Source organism: Corvus brachyrhynchos, unplaced genomic scaffold, assembly GCF_000691975.1.
Source record: "Corvus brachyrhynchos isolate BGI_N302 unplaced genomic scaffold, ASM69197v1 scaffold34, whole genome shotgun sequence".
In the NCBI taxonomy this organism is placed as follows: domain Eukaryota; kingdom Metazoa; phylum Chordata; class Aves; order Passeriformes; family Corvidae; genus Corvus; species Corvus brachyrhynchos.
The window spans coordinates 1,158,086-1,172,527 of record NW_008238126.1 but is presented as its reverse complement, the minus strand read 5'-3'; the positions used below and the strand labels follow the sequence as shown (position 1 = coordinate 1,172,527).

Genomic DNA, 14,442 nt, shown 5'->3' with positions numbered 1-14,442 from the left:
TCCTGTTACATGCTTGTGCAGCATCCCTCCTAGGATAAAGATTTTATATTGATACAGAAGTGCAAGACGTGCTGTATAAATGTGCTAAAAATATGTCTTGATTTTCCTGTCATTTCAGGTCCTCCTCAGCGAGCAGCCTGGCTCTGTCACATCCAACACCCCACAAAGAGTTCACAGGTTTGGTGACATAGTTTCAGCCTCCCAGCTCAAGCCTAGACATGAGCCAGGATGTGTCACAGCCTTGCTCTAGCTGGTTTGTGTTTCTCCCTAATGAGTGAAAATGTTACCTAGCTAAATGAGTATGAGGAACAAACTGTACCTACCACCAGAAAAGCTCCCTCGAAAACAGTTTCCAAACATATGCATGAGGTAATGAGCCTGTTTCCCTGCCTATGTGTCACAGCACTCTGTGCTATTCTGGTTGTGTTTCTCAAGCTGGCATTGCTTCTTTAATGTGCTCGCTCCTGGTCTGCTCTGAGTCAGTCCCTGCACAATCTCAGGCTGCTTTTGTGAGGAGCCACCGGGCAGCTCCTGCCATCCCCAGCATGCTGCTGGATGGAGCCTGGTCTGCAGCTCTCCTGCTCCTTAGTTCTTACCTCTCCCGTCTCCAGCTATGTTTTTTTTTCAGCGTGATGTGAGACTGATGGCAATGGGGAAAGGCCCAGGAACCATCCCAGTTGCTCTCCTCCTGCTCCCTCATCAGGAACAACAGCAGCAAACCCCCAGTGGTGTAATTCACCACAAGTGCATTCAGAAAATAGGAGTGAGGCATTCAAAAAGCTCAGCCTTTTGCTTATGAAATCTCTGAGAGCTTCTGGTGCCTTACATCAGTTTTGTCAACAGTTTGCAAATCTTTTTTTTCCCCCTCTGGAAACATTTGTCATAGTAGATTATTTTATCTTGTGCTCCTGTATGTAAAATGCGGAATGTTAATACTTTATTTGGCTAAACATGTATAATTTGGGAAGACAGGTGAAGTGATGGATTAATCATCAGGCTTTTAACTCTAGGTCTTGTTAGCTGAAGTTTAAAACGTTGCTTATTTGAAATTACAGTGTGTGTATGATGTCTAAGTGGAAGCTCTTTACATATATAAAATAAAGCTGCTTTTGCAGTTGGTAATAAGTGAGAGGATTGATTTAAGATCTGTCATTTTCTGTCATACCTGGATGTTCAGATAGACTTATGACAAATAACTCAGTGGCAAAGCTACAGCTACTAGAGTGGCAAAAACATTTGCCTTCTGCTTTCTATGAATATCTCTAAGCCTTGACCTACAGGACCTTCCCTACTTATTGTGGGAAGGTAATTTTACAGACAAAAAAATTACAGACAGCTGGATAAGTGGGTATGAGTTGAACCCAGTTTTGCTGCTCTCATTGAGTAAGGAAATTGCCCTTTATACAACTCACAGCTGTCCCAAGTCACCTTCCTCAGTATCTGTTTATAGGTTTTGTGCTCAAGACATCTCAACTTCAGAAGAAATCCTTCTTAGGAAAGCATGCAGTATTGTCTGGGAAGATAGGGATACTACTGCTTTGAATTTACGCTGTGGAAGAGAGAGGTGAATATTAGTTTTGTCAGAATGGCAATTGAAGTAAAAGAATGGAAAAATGTTCCTCTGATGCTGAGCCAAAAATGGTATTTTTAAGGATTCTTTACTGAAACTCAAATGCTTTATTTAAACTAAAAAGTGATTTTTCATTTTGGGACTATTTAATCCTTTTAACCTTTTTCTGCTTTAGATTTTATTTAGATAAATAGCGTTCTTGCAGAGAAATTGTTTGCTTTGTTGTCAGACAGAACATGTTCGTATTTCTGAGATGAAACACTGATTAAACAGCATCCAAACACTGTGTTTTGGTGTAATATTCCCAGCTCTGTTTCACAACAAACTTTTTAGTTCCCAGAGATGTTTTGCCCAGTTGAGGATTGGGCTGGTCTGAGTCAGTCAAGGACAACGAGCAGAAAATTCTTCCTAAAAGAGAGACAAAAGAGTATTTTGAAAAGCAAATTCTTCTTCCTTGACCAGTGCTGGAGGGAAGCAGTTGATTAAGCAGTTGATCACCTTTAGTGATGCTGGATGATGCTCTTCTACATCCTACTCCCAGGAACTGGTATTTCTTATCTTTCAGATCTGAGGAGAGGCACAAAAGACCTGTGTTGCTAATTGGTACAGCAGCTGGCATATAGTAATTTGTTGCCAGAGACACACACTTTGCATTTAAGGGTTCTAACGTTTCAATTTCATTTGTGGCTGCCCTGTCTAGAGGTGAAAGCTGTGATGTCTGTGTTCAAGCCCAGCCTGTTCACGATGCTGAAGACTCACCTTGGCTGCCAGAGTATATTTTCCCATCCATGGGAAATATAATTACCCTGAACAAGAAAGGGAAGTGTGAGGAAATCATGCTGAGCCTCACAGCAGCCCGGGGGCATGATGCTGGAGCAGCCTTGCCACCACTAGCAGTGCACAGCTTGGCTTTGTGCTTCCACCCTAGCTGATGTCCACCTTAGCATGCCTTTGACTGGAGAAACTGTGGGAAACAACATTTTCAGGGGTAAAACAGAAGATGAGGACTTGCCAGCATTTATCATCTGACAATAAGCAAGTAAACAGGCTGGCAGCAACATCTAAGATTATCTCCTCTCTGCTTGGGACTGTGTTATGTTTCAGTTGAGCTTAGGATGGAAGAGAAGGACTTGTGTTTATTTTTATCTTCAGCTTTCATGTTCATAGCTGTCTGTGTTCCAAGGCACTGCAGTGTCTGTGGCTGGTCCAGGCTGGAAGGTGTTGGGGTCCAGCAAAGGACTTCAGGGGAGTCACATTGCAGTGAGGGCACACTGACACGGTGCCACAGTGTGAGATCACCAACTCCAAGGCAGCTCAGACACACCCTTTTTCCAGAACATCTGGTTAGATCCTGCCATCATTTGCCTTCCCAGCAGGCATTTCTTCTAAACTGCCTGTTACCTGCTTTTTTCTTTCTAAATCACTGTTCATAGCTGGCTGTGTTTAGTTTGTATTTACACAGCTCTCCTGCACTGAATAGCCACCATTTTATTTTAATTATTGGAACACAATAAGAAAAAGAGTTGGGAGAAAAGGAATCAGCTGTGGAATTATCTATTCAGAGCATTGGTTTCCTGTATTTACTGACCAGTTTTTCACTTGCCCAGATAAAGGTATTTTACCTTTCCCTTTCCCTTTCCCTTTCCCTTTCCCTTTCCCTTTCCCTTTTCCTTTCCCTTTTCCTTTCCCTTTCCCTTTCCCTTTCCCTTTCCCTTTCCCTTTCCCTTTTCCTTTCCTTCTCATTGCAGTTTTCTGCACTGGAAGAGGAGCTGTTCAAGCCCTGTTTTGCCCTAGTCTGAGCCTCTGTACTTTTTGGAGGATAGGATTTGTTGGATAAGTGGATTAATGTCTTTCTTTTTGCTGTCCAGGGCTGCATCAAATTGCTACTAAAATCATGAGATAGAATCTTTGGCAGTTAAAACTACATATTTTCAGTGCTGTTGCCTTCTTCACAACACGCATTTGAGACCTCCAGGTGGTATCTGCAGTCTGAGAATTTTATTGGCTTTATTTTCAGATTTTAAATAAAAGGATGGACTCCATTTGGGAAGCAAGTTTATTATCACCCTCAATGGCCTGTTTGTCACTGTGCACAGGAGGATGTTAAATCTGCACTTTAGAAGATAAAAATGAATAGAAATTCTGCTGATTGTGCTTTCTTTGGCTCCAGGACTGTGTCCAGACATCTGAGCTGTAGGAACAGGGAGACAGAGCAGGTCAACCACGTTGTTTTATCAACTGCTTCAATGTGCAGCATTTAGAGCAAAAATCCCTGTCTTCACTCCACAATACTCCTGTTCCACATCTGCTTCCCAGCCTCCCTCTCATGCTGCCCTTAGCTCTGCTACAGGAAATACGTAGCAGCAATGTTGGTCACAAACACCACTACAGACTCTTTTATTGAGCCAAGAGCAATTTCAGAAATGGGACTGTGTCTGCCAGGCAAACACATGGTCCAGGTCAGAAACAGGTTAATTAAAATGAGATAAGCAGGGCAGGAAGTCCTGAAATAGATAATATTAGTTGGCATGAACTTGACTTTGAAACTAACTTAATAGTTTTCCTTTTCAGAGAGTTTATTTATTTTCTAAATATGTTGGTCAAGGAGGAGAGGAAATGTGATTAAATGAGATTAAATGACTTTTAATTCACATTTTTTCTCTTTCCAGCTGTGTGCCTGCTACTCCTTGTGTTGAAGTCAGTGCTCTTGCATTCAGTGGAGACAGAACCAGAGCCTGAACAAATAATTGCATGCAGCTTAGTGAAAAGTGCTCCATGTGGAATTTCAGAGTTGTGATGACACTGGATGCAGCAAACTCTCATTTAACATGGGTAAAAGACTGTGTGTGCTAAAGCAGAGGTCTGTTCATTCGCTTAATTAAGGTTCCTGGAGTCAAGGCAATGGGAAGGAGGGAGGGAGGGAGGGAGGAAGGAAGGGAGGAGGGGAGGAAGGAGGGAAGGAAGGGAGGAGGGAAGGAGGGAGGAAGGGAGGGAGGAAGGGAGGGAGGAAGGAAGGAAGGAAGGAAGGAAACCTTTGGCTTTGGCAGCTCAAAACATTTCACCTGAGAAGGACAGGAGGTGGCATCAAACCTCTCCAAAGTCCTGTCACCTTTTTCATGGGCAGGATTTATTCATGCAAGTCTACAACCAGAGCTACCTCATGGCTTATGCCGGCGCCCACATGCAGGTGTCAGGTCTGGTTTACCTTGTGCACAATTAAACTCGCTTGTTACAGTGAAAACAAGTTCTCTTCATCTCTCTCCTTGTGCAGAGAGAACAGTTTTGTTCTTCTCCAAGGGGGATGTGCCCTTTGGTGACATAGATAACAGCTGGGAGGTGTAGATGGCCTATACAGGTGACTTGAAAATCATTAGAGGAAGCTACTAATGAAAATAATTCTCAAAGCATACTTCCAGGGGGCTGCAAGCAACAAAGCAGGAGGTGTACCTGCACCAGGGTGTCAGGACACCAACCCACAGCCTTGTCAGACCTGATAGAGCCTTGTCAGGGTGTTGCTATCCTGGCTGGGATGTCAATACTTTCTGAATTGCACAGGCTTAGTTAGTCCCCCTGAGACATTGCCTGGTTGGCAAATTCAGCGTTCCCTGCATCATAGATATCTCAGAATCGAGGTTTAGACTGGAAAGCTGTAATTCCTTCAGCCACACACAACTGAGGAAAAGAATTTATTTCCTCTAAAGGTCAGATCCTCCATGAAATGAACTTCCCAGGACTTTTTGGCAGCAAGAGGTATGTTTTTCTCTGAGTTGCATTCTTCACATATTGACTGTGCTTCCCATGAAATTACAAATATATTTAACATGAAATTGGCCTAATTTCACTATCAATTTTCTGATTTTCGCCTTTAGAGAAGGATCTTACAATGCTTAGTGATTGGGCAATAAAATGACAGAAGAAATTCAATGTCAATAGATGCAAAGTGATGCATATGGGGGAAAAAAGCACTCCAGGATGACACAGAATGACAGTCTCTAAATTAGCTTCTGATGTTCAGGAAGGAGATTTGGGAGTTGTTACTGACAAGTCCCTGTGCAAATCACTTCATTGCTCAGCGAAATGCATCAGGAGAGAAACACTGGCTGGGTTAGGTTTCAAACAGAAAAAATTAGTAATGCTACCACATAAATTCATGATGTATCTTTATCCTGAATATTATGCAGTGAACTCATCACCACAGCTTGGAATGGAGAGCTGAAAGCGCCCCAGAAAAAGGGAGAAGCAGGCTCAGTGAATGGAGTGACTTTTGTTTGAGGAAAAGCAAAATACATTGGGTATTTTCAGCTTGGGGAAGAGATGAAGCCTGATAATGTCATGAATGGTAATGGGTAGTTGAGGAAAGAGATTAATTACCATTCCTGACAATATAAGAATAAGGGCTGATGAAATCAGCTGGGCGTTTAAAAAGGGAACACTTCACCACCCAGCATGTGGTGAAGTTGTGCAAGTCATGGCCATGGGATATTAGGGAGACCAAAATAACAAATGGGCTCAAAAGCTGATGGGGCAATTTGGCAGAGGATAGGGCCATCAGTTTCTGCTCAAAATTGTGTCCAGGATGAAAGCCCAGAAGTCCCTATGTCACCAGAAGCTGTGAGAGAGGGGAGGGTCACTCAGTGCCTGCATTGCTTCTCGTGTGCTTCACCTGAGCGTTCCCTTCTGACCACACTCGGGGCATGGAGCCAGGTGAAGCTTTGCTCTTTGGTGTGACAACTGTGTTCTTCTGTAAAGCTTTTAAAATTTATGGCTGTCGTATTTATTTTTATTTGTGTGCTTTTCTGCATCTTCCATCACTGTCTCAAGTGGGAGACCCGAATGTATCAATGTGTTTGTCCCTTGCAGCTCTTCAAAATGTCAGAGAAACAGCCCAGTCCCCATTTACAAAGGGATTGTTGCCCCAGGAAGAGTCTGCTGGGATGGAAAAGGCCCTGAGGGACTCACAGCCACCTTCTTCCTCCCCACGATCTGTGTGGTGCCCTGGAGAAAGGGCCGTGCAGACCTTGCCATGCCAGCACTTCTCCCGCCAGCCCTTCCAGGACTTGCCGCCCCTCGGCTGCATCCAGCGCTTATGAGTAAGGCACAGAGAGAGAGGAAAATAAAACTCCTCAGTGCAGCAAAGCCCTCAAGTCCTTAGTCAACACTGAAGTGAAGCCTACGTGGTTTGGTCAAAATCCAGCAGTACATCTGTGGAAAGGTGGGAGCTGGATCCAACCCTTTTCTGGCTTGGATAGTAACCTGTAATTAGACTTGTCAGATGGTAAGACACCTAATATATCCTTCTGCAATATTTTTTTATGGGGAATTATAAGGTAGAATTGAGCTGTGAGCTGTAAAACCTGCCTGCAGAGGCACATGGCAGAACAAAGGAGCACATGGCGGCACAGACAGGCTCTGTCTCCACCGGGCCCTGGGGGAAGAGGTGTCACAGGGCAGACCCCTACGAAGTGTGATGCTGATGTGGCAACACGAGATAGCTCACACCATATAAGGAAATAGTGTGCCTTAGAAAAGTGTGTAAAACCAACTCAGTCCTTTGAATAAACGATTCAGATTCCCTGCCAGTCTGGGTCTGAGATTCAGTCACCGACATTTTTGCTCTTGGTGTAACTTTTTCTTGTATCCAGTGTGCTGCAGTTCTGGGTTTTTCTCTTTATAGCAGTTAGTTTCTCGGCATAGTCCCTGACCACAAATACTTTTGAGTGGAACATCTGGTTCTAATGTGTGCTCTAGAAATGTTACTTTCTGCAACATTCCATTTGTCTCCCAAACAATTTTTTCCTCTTGTGTTTGCCCAGAGAATCTTGTAAGCTGATCAATATCTGAAGCAGCAAAGGATCCATTTGAAAACAAAGGCTCCAAAAGCCACATAAACAATTTCCCAGAACTCAAGGCAGTTGAGGAGAGGTACTTTGCAGAGCAGCCATGCACACAGGAACTCTGCAGGGCTGCCTTCCTCATCTTTCTCCATGTTCCATCCTACCAGTTACCACTACTGCAGAGGCAATCCCAGCTTGTTTCCATGCTGGTGATCCCATCTAACTTTTTGGTTTTCAGTTCTCCTTCACTTCTAGCTGAACCCTTTCAAATGCTCAGAGGAGGAAATATTACTATTGCCTGGTTCCTTCTGTTTTTTCTCAGTCTTTACAGCTGCCTTTTCAGCTGCATTATGTGAGAAAACAAAACTTCACCTACATAGAGCGGGAGCACTGCCCTGCATAAAACAGGATGTGTAGTCAGTAAAGCAGAGGTACAGGATGAAACAGGAATGTTTAAAATGCTTTCAGGCACAGGGAACATGAAAAGGCTGCTGAACTCCAGAGAAAACTCCAGTGCTCTTCTGGCATGTTTGCAATGATGATGTAAATAATATATAACTCCTGGAAGGAGCATAGGAGTATATAAGGTTTTATGCAGGGGAGCACTGCACGCATGTGGGAGATTCAGATGCGTCTACAAATCACGGGCTGGATGCCAAGCACTGTGTGCCCACTGTAAACGAGGCTTGGGGACTGAATTACTTAAGTAATTAAAGTGGATTGTGACTCACATGCTGAAAGGGTAAATTGTGCACTGCCACAATCCACTAAGTTATTTAATTTTGGAAAACCAAAGCTCCCCAGTGGTGGGGGAGGAGGATTTATTATTACATTATTTTATCTCTGCAAGCCAAACTGTAGGCAACACGAACATGGTTTTTAAGAGTTTGCCTGGGCAGGGTTGTGTTGCTGGCCAGCCACCTCAACATTAACATATGGCATGGAGAAATAAAGCATGATTCAAACATGAGAAAAAATGCAGCTTAACCGTCTTAAAAGCCCCTTTAGGGCTTTTGCTGTAGGTAAACAAAGTTAAGCATGCTTTGAGGAGCCTGCTGTCCAGATGGGTTGCAGCTGTGCAAGGTGGAGCTTCCTCTGCTGAGGTGTTCCAACCCAACCCAGGGTGGGCACAGGAGCACTGGATGGAGGAACTGGGGGTTTCAGCCTTCAAGGAGCTGAGGCTGGAACCCTACTCAGCTCCCAAGAGCCTGCCTCATAGATTTCTGTGTCCTAAAAACCTATTAGTTTGCTTTCTGGCACTGGACACTTCCTTCTCCAACTTTGTGGTTTGGGGCACACATGGGATTCAACTGCCCTGTCTCTTTGGACATCCCCTCTCCCAGACACTCCATCTTCATTGAAATACAGAAGGTAGAAGAGAAGATCTCAACTCAGCTATTGCCTCCCATTCCAGTGCAAGATGTCCCTGCCCATGGCAGGGAAGCTGATGACCTTTGATCTCCCTTCCAACCTAGGCCATCCTATGATTCTATGATTCTCAATTCCCCCTTTTCATCATATTCCTCCCTCCTCGCAACCCAGAGAATATGCCCAATGTCCTTTTCAGTGTTAGAATCTGCAGCTCTTCTCTTCCCCCTCTGCTCATCCATCCATTAAATGCTTAGCATAACCATGAATGTTTGCCATATGGGCCTGTCTCTTGATATTTTAATCTGCCCTGAGTTTTGGGTCAGTAATAAGCAGTAGGAACAATTATAAAAATATTTGTCACACTTGAAATAAAACAGAATTATTTATTTTATTCCTCTGAGGCCTTATTCCTAATATAGCTTTTTGGACACCTGAGAAAATGCTTACATTGAGATTTTCTTCTGACTCTGTTGAAGTGATGCCAATAGGACAGAGATTTCTGTTATGATCCAGCTTTTAAGAGGTGCTTCTGCCCAAATTGAGGTGCAAATGAGTACATATGCTGAAGTCAATAGTAGAGATTTTATTTAACAGTAAGTATGAGGCAGAGAAAGAGAAAGAAATAGGAAAGGGGTCAGAGAGTGAGAGAGACAGATTAAGCAGAAAGATATCACCACCCTGTGGATTCTGTGGTGTCCCACTGGTCCTTCTTCACCCTGGTTTTTGGTGGTGGGGGTCCCAGAGTTGTTCTTCTGGGTTATCACCTTTATACAGTCCAAATTCTGGGTATCCACAGGTGTAGGTGCTGCTCCTGTAACTTGGGACAGCATGGGTGTAAGCAGTTGTTTCCTTTCCCACATTTTGCCATAGTGGGAATTTTTGTCCACGTGCAGTAACCAGCAGGTCACACAGAATTGCCTCACCAGGCCTGGAATCGGTGCCCTCCTTTGCAAATTCCTTCCTTCTGTGCTTATTTCAAGTCCTCTCTGTGGTGGCTTGTCTTATGGCAAGTGCCTTCTGTGGCCTTGACAGTGTTTTGAGACAGGTAACTGCATTGCTTAAGTCCTTACAACTCCCTGTGTAATCATTTGCATGTTGTTAATGTCATTCATATTCACATGGTAAATATGATAAAACAGAGGAAATTTATTTGTGTTGCTGGAGGTCAGTAGAAATCTCAATGATTTTACAAAACATGTCTGGGAAAACAGCTGGCTGAGATAATTGCACCAGAGACACCTTGGTCACTTTGCATAGCAGCCAGCACTCTCTTTGAAATCTCCCCAGAAATATCTCCCAGCTTGAAGCCTGGGCTCTGGCGTTTGCAGCACAGGCATTGCATACAGCTGTGAAGCAAAACTGCTGCTGTGTGCTTCCCCCAGCAGCTCCAGGAGCTCGGTGGCTGGGGGAAGAGCCTCCATTGTGATGGAGAAAAATGAGAGGAATTGGCTGAGAGAGCTCTGAAGGAGCAAGGATGCCACATTTTGGCGTTTTCTGAAGCTGCATGACCTTTGATATTAATAATTCAACAGACAGGTACAAAGCAGGCACTGACTTCATCTGATGCTTTTTCAGGTGATCACAACCCTGGTCACCCCCTCAGTGCTGCTGGGTGGTGCTAGTGGGATCTGACCTGGGGTTCCTGCATAGCAGGGAAGCCCCACGAGGGGAGGGCTGCTGCCAGCACTTGCCCAGGAAAGGTTTCTCAAAAGTCAGAGGGATCAGGTTAGAAAATGAAGCAATTTAATCAATGTCTTTAGTAAGAACTGCTTCCACAAATGCCCTCGTTTATTAAAACTATTCTTAGACCTGAGAAGAAAAAAATTCATTTTATAGGAATAGTGATTTCTGGAAAAGGTATTTTGAACTCGTTTAGTCATAGCTGGCAAATTTTAATTATAGATGAACACTTTAGCACTTTTTAAGTCATATTTTACTCCTCTGAAAACGTGGCGGGCCTGAGTCAGCAGGATGCACAGCTGACTCCAGCCCGGGGAGGAGGCTGGGCAGAGCAGGCTCAGCAGCCTCCAGATGTTGTGCACGATTTTCTTTTCAGTGGCCTTTTCCAACCTTCTTAGAGAACTAGGTGATATACAGATGAAGGGTATTATTTTTTTAAGAGAGACTCTAAATAACAAAAATGACTGGGAAGAGTACAATATCTGCAGGTCTGACTCAACAGCATCTGCTTACCTGAAAGCACTGAGAGATTATTGAAATAAGGCAGGTGTCCAGGTTTCATTGAGGAAAATATTTTAAGCTGTTTTCATAAGGAGGACTGTCTGGAACAGTGAAGCTGGCGTATCTTGAGGGAAATGGAACAAATCAAACACAAGAAAGGAAGGAAGAGAGATTTTGATAAAAGCTTTTAACTCCTTTTTTTTGGAGCAGATTAGAAGGTTGGTGTTTTGGACACTTACCTAAAAGACTGATGTTTTGGGAGGAAAGGAAGTGGAAGAAAGAAGGAAACCTGCATCCTGAGCACAGAAACAGGATGTTTCATGGAGGGAGGAGGGGTGGAAGTGAATTTGTCCCTCTCCAGATCCTCTCCAAAACACAATGTGTGCATGCTATATCCACATGCTCTTAAAATACTAGAGGTGCATCTATTTTTGACAAAAGTTCAGTTATTTTACCTGTCATTCTGATTTATGTTTCTTAGAAAACATAGAGCTGCAGTTGGAAGAAAAGAGAAAAGCCATATGGCAGACTACTGCCAAACAAACAAACACATACAATATAGATGCCAAACAGCTTTTATACAAACAAAAAGAGCAGAAAAACAGCCTTGTCCTGCTTTGATGCATCTCCATGCTTCTATGAAAGAATATGTGTCTGGCTTTTAACCTCCCTTCAGTCCTTCTAGAGAGACTGGCTCTTTTACACCATGTGCTCAAAGTGTTTCCTAACATGCTCTGGTTTTAATAAGATCTCAATTTACAGAAATAAATATGCCTAACCCTGTGAATGACCCTGGAACTGGTGTTAATTTTAAGTGTTATCACATATTTGGCATAGCTGAAATACTGTGGGATGGAAAGCAGCTGGCTGGGCAGGTACTGTCGTGGCTCAGAAATGGCCCTTTGTAAAGTTAATCAGGGCTGAAACCCCACGTCGTGCTCGTGCAGCACCTGCTGGTTCCTCAGCCCTGTGAGGGCAGCCTCTGGAGCAACCCTTGCTCAGGCAAGCAGGACCTTGCTCGTTTGGGGTCTGCTGGATGCTGGATGTGAGGAGGCTCCTCAGGAACTTGCAATTACAGTAAATGTTACTTATTAAGCTGCTAACTGTCATATAATTTTAAAAGCCCCAGAGCACCACCTCTGTGTCTTTTTGAAAGAGTAGATGAGGAAAGAAATAAAATTCTCTAGGTTTTGTCAGAGAGGGAGGAACTCATTTTGTCTATTTTGGAATCCAGCAGTGGCTGGATGAGACCAAAAGGACAACCAGGATTGGGAAGAGAGGAGCAGAACTGGTGCTGAGAGCAGGGGCAACAGGAAAACCAGGGGTTTGAAGGAATAGATGGCAAGGAAGGATGGAACAATGGGAAAATGCAAGGGGCCACAGAGGACCCAGGAAAGTGTCCGGGGTGTCTGCCTCTTGTCATTCCTAAATTCCTCTGCTTCCATGTTCCCCTGTGCCAGAGAAGGTCAGTGAACGGCTTATTGAAGTGTTTTTTTCAGTCCTCTCTAGAATACATGAATGTTGAAGTAAACAGCATTTACTGTCCCTGCAGGCCACCCCCAGAGGCAGAGCTCTGTCCTGAGGATGGCTCTGGGTGCTCCACATTCAGTGTTTGTTGAACCAACTCCCCATGCTGGGACTGATGTATATTTAAAATAGGAAATGGCATGTTTCTTGCTCCCCATCCTCCCTTTTCCCCCCAAAAACATGCAGGATGCTCAATCTCCACAGACAGACTTCTCCAGTGTGGGAATGTGAGTACCTGAACTCAGCTGCTGGTCCTGTCACAGGACAAATCAGCTCCCTTGTCTGCCAGAGCACTTGGCCAAGTACAGGAGCACCAAGCTCAGCGTGGCTGTGCACGTTTTCACTGATGTCTCATGAACATCCACTACAAAAAGGAACTGAAAAAAGTTGGGTTATCTCTATGCTCATCCATGACAAAATTAATAACTTAATGAGAATTTACCATGGATGCGGTAGGTCTCATTCCACACAGGAGAACTTGGGTTAATTGATTGTGTTAATCACATCCTCCCCTACTCATCTTAATCCCTACATTTAATTTTATTTGGGTTGCTCAGTTCCCTTGAGCAGCTGTGCTTGATCTGAGCACAGTCAGACTCAGTTAAGTTTCTTGACAGGCCAAGAGGAGTGGAAGGATACACTGAGGACACAGCTCAATCCAAAACAGAAAGGACAGGAGGGAGAAAAATGAAAGGAATTTCAGATGCAAAATTCAAAGTGTCAGGTGCTAACTGTCACCTAATGGGCCTTTCATTCTTATCAATATGAAACTACTAAATAGATACGTCTGTTTTAAGAAAGAAAACAGACAGGAGCAAGCTCTTTCCCATGACCTGCTCCCACACTGCAGTGTTTTCTTCTTCCAGGGAGTGGGAGTCCTCGCCCATGTAGCCAAACGAGGGCAGCTCAGTGCTGCTTCTGGACCATGCACAGACCCCATGCGGCAGAGTCATGGACATGAATCTAAACCATACTAAGGTGCACTAAGCTGTAAACACTGTGGACACTCACAGGTGGTGTTTGAGCCCAGCCCAGGGCCCAGTTTGGTTTCCCAGTACTGACAGAGACCACGGTTTTCCAATCTGCAGGCAGTAGACTTCTATTTTGTGAAGTCTCCATGCTTAAGGGTGCAGTAAGGAGAGGCTGCTTGGTGGGAATTTCAGCTCCATCTTTGAAATTCATCACTTTTGCAACTTCAATTCAGATTCTTAATGTTACTTTAATATAGGTTTTTGTGATCTAATTTCCCTTAGCCTCAATTAGAGGTTGAGGATATTAGCCCAGTAAAATCCTGAAGGAACAAAAAAACCCCGCCTAGTTTTTCTCTCCATCATTTTTGTAAGTGAAGTAGTTAGCAAGGATTTAGAGTAGGTAATTTTACCCTTGACAATAAATTGGCCATCATTTGTGATGAAGCAAATAGACATTCAAGCTGGGCAGAGAACAGCTGAAGTAGAACCTCAAGAGATTATAAAAGAAACCTGCTGATGAGCAGGTTTCTGACTTCCTGGTGTCAGCATTAAGTGACACTATTCAGGTTAAACAACCCTTTTTTCTGTGTGAATAAAGCTTTTTTGCACTTGGTGAGCAAGGCATGAGTAGATGGATACAAAGCCATGCGGCTCATCAGCATGCTTGAATATTATCCATCCCCAGCACCCCAGGTTTAGCTGGTTGCAGGCATCAATCAATTTATAGGGCAGTTACAAAAGCACAAAATGCAGAGTATATAGACCAGGCACACACTATTGTCAGAGATAAACGGGGTAAAAAGTGCAACAGCCTAAGGAAGTGCTAATCACAGCCATCCCCCTGGGATCTGGAATCCGAACAAGGGTGGTCACAGGTGCTCGTGGAGGTGTGGTCACAAGAGGCCAAGCAGCATCTTGAGGGGTCAGACAACAGAGCACGAAAGACTTAAGACAATGTAAATGGTTTTTTAAGCCATGGAGATCTTTA

General features: G+C 43.9%; 2 long non-coding RNA genes across 2 annotated transcripts in view; both read left to right on the top strand.

Annotated features, from left to right (window-relative positions):
- Positions 1-4,463, top strand: part of LOC108446546 — a 10,248-nt gene extending 5,785 nt beyond the window's left edge. The window contains exons 2-3 of the long non-coding RNA XR_001861754.1: positions 119-369; positions 4,240-4,463. This is a non-coding gene — a long non-coding RNA (uncharacterized LOC108446546). The remainder of the gene's footprint in view (positions 1-118; positions 370-4,239) is intronic.
- Positions 4,464-4,587: 124 nt separating this feature from the next.
- On the top strand, positions 4,588-7,175 carry LOC108446544. Its single transcript, XR_001861751.1, has 2 exons — positions 4,588-5,320; positions 6,431-7,175. It is a non-coding gene; the product is annotated as an uncharacterized LOC108446544 (long non-coding RNA).
- Positions 7,176-14,442: the final 7,267 nt, after the last annotated feature.